This window comes from Gracilinanus agilis, chromosome 1, assembly GCF_016433145.1.
Source record: "Gracilinanus agilis isolate LMUSP501 chromosome 1, AgileGrace, whole genome shotgun sequence".
Classification (NCBI taxonomy): Eukaryota; Metazoa; Chordata; class Mammalia; order Didelphimorphia; family Didelphidae; genus Gracilinanus; species Gracilinanus agilis.
Window position 1 is genome coordinate 306,092,170 of NC_058130.1, and position 2,752 is coordinate 306,094,921.

A 2,752-nucleotide genomic window follows, 5' to 3' on the forward strand; every position below is an offset into this window, starting at 1 on the left:
TCCTCATTGCCTATTTTGATACCTTCAATTTCTTTTTCTTCTCTAATTGCTATTGCTAGTGTTTCTAGTACTATGTTGAATAATAGATGTGATAATGGGCATCCTTGTTTCACTCCTGATCTTATTGGGAAGGCTTCTAATTTATCCCCATTGCATATAATGCTTGTTGATGGTTTTAGGTATATATTGTTTATTATTTTTAGGAAGGGTCCTTCTATTCCTATACTTTTCAATGTTTTCAATAGGAATGGATGCTGTATTTTGTCAAAGGCTTTTTCAGCATCTATTGAGATAATCATGTGATTTTTGTTTGTTAGACTGTTGATATGGTCAATTATGTGGATGGTTTTCCTAATGTTGAACCATCCTTGCATTCCTGGTATAAATCCCACCTGATCATGGTGGATGACCTTCTTAATTACTTGCTGGAGTCTCTTTGCTAATATTCTATTTAAGATTTTTGCATCTATGTTCATTAGGGAGATTGGTCTATAATTTTCTTTCTCTGTTTTTGGTCTACCTGGCTTTGGAATCAGTACCATATTTGTGTCATAAAAGGAATTTGGTAGGACTCCTTCTTTGCTTATCATATCAAATAATTTGTATAGTATTGGGATTAGTTGCTCTTTGAATGTCTGATAGAATTCACTTGTGAATCCATCAGGTCCTGGTGATTTTTTCTTAGGGAGTTCTTTAATGGCTTGTTCAATTTCTATTTCTGATATGGGATTATTTAGGTATTCTATTTCTTCTGCTGTTTGCTTTATTGTTTCTTGATTTCTCATTAAATCATTAGTTTCTAGATTCTGATTTTCCTTTGTCAGTTTTTGGTTCTCTTTTCTCAGTTGGATCTTTTCCTCTTGTCTTACTTTCATTTCTCCCTGTATCACTTTCATTTCACTTCCCTACTTTTCTTCTGCCTCTCTTAATTGGTTTTTAAATCTTTTTTGAATTCTTCCAGAATTTGTGTCCATTCCATAATTTTCTTTTGGACTTTGATTATATTTCCTTTGATTTTACTGTCTACTTCTATATCTGTACCTGACTCTTTGTCTGATAATTCTTTAGAGTTAGGTGCTTTTTTGTTGTCGTTTGCTCATTTTCCCTATCTAATTATAGGTAGGCTTGGGGGGAATGATATGATGTTCTGAGGGCTGAGGCATCTGAGATCCTCCTTCCCCTGCTGACTCAATTGACCCTTTTGATGCTGATTGCTAAAAGATTCACTTTGGGCTTAAGCTTTTGACCTCACTCTGATCTTGATCAGGTCAGGGGCTGATCAAATTCTAGTTTGTAGGCTTAGGCTCAAGTTTTTGGTCTCACTGTGTACTTGATCCAATCAGGCACACCCTTGATTGTCCTGTGTTGGAGTGCCACCCTAAGCTTTAGGTAAAAAGATCAGTGCTTAGTACTTAGTACAACAGCCACATCCCAAAGTGTGAACTAAGTCCTCATCCCAAGCCCAGACTAGAATTCCCTGGACTTCTCTACAGGTTTGAAATTTCAAGGAGTGTGGGTTGGCTTTTACAACTCTTCCCTCCTTGCTACAGCTTCTTGCTGGCTCTGCTCTCCTCTCACTCCAGTGCCCCTGATTTTCATTGCCTGCTTTTTCAGTTTTTCTTTTCTTGAAAGTTGTTTCACTCTGTTTCCTTATTGGTTCTTTCACTCCTGAATCTGTTTTGTGATGATATTTTAATCTTGGTTGGAGAGGATTCTCATGGTGGCACAGGATTGCTCTGGATTACTCTGCCATCTTTGTTTATTACCTTTTTCGATAAACAAACTTATTTGTCATTTGCTCTTTCTGTTCATAATGAACTAGCATCTTGTAGTAAGAAGTCAAACCTTCTTTTTCATTAAGGGCTAGTTAATCAGAATGCAACTTACACCTAAAAACTACTTCCTGTAGAGCAGTGGTATAAAACTCAAATAGAAATAGATCTCTGTGAGCTACATATTGACTTAGAAAACCACAAATTAGCATTATCTATGTCATATTATATATTTATTTTGCTAAATATTCCCTAATTATATTTTCAGCTTGTTCACATAATTTTATGGTCAGCTTGTGTACTAGAGGACTTCAGTTTGATGCCTTTACCATAGACAAATAACATGTAAGGTAATACACACACACACACACACACACACACACACACACACACACATTCTACCTCTTATTCCCTCTCTTTCTGTCCCTGCCTTCCTATTTCACTTTCATGAAGAAATCAATGTCTTGGAAAAAGGGATTGAAAGGAAAACAATAGAGATTATTTATTTTTGCCCCTCTGTATGTGAACCACATCTAGAATGACTCCTATGGATAGACAAGCCTGCATCAACAAATAAAACATTATCCAAACCTAGTACTTGCTAGGTTCCTGGAACTATCTATGCATAGAGAATACAAAGAGACAAATGCACAGTCTGTATTCAAAGAGCTCATAGTTAGTGAGAGAGATATCATGCAAACATCTCTATCATATATATATATATATATCATAAAGGAAAGATCATTTCAAAGTTGAAGGGTCTAGGATTGGAATGAGAGTCCTAGAAATAAGTATGTAATATCTATTTTAACTGAGTCTAGAAGGAAGCCAGGGAGCCTAAAAAATCAGAGGTAACAAGGTAGAGCATTTAATTCATTGAAGATAGCTAATACATTGCATAGTTGTGTGATAGAACATTTGCATGTGAACAGGAGGAAATAGCTTGCTATATTAGATTGTAGCTTTTGTGTATGGGAGTA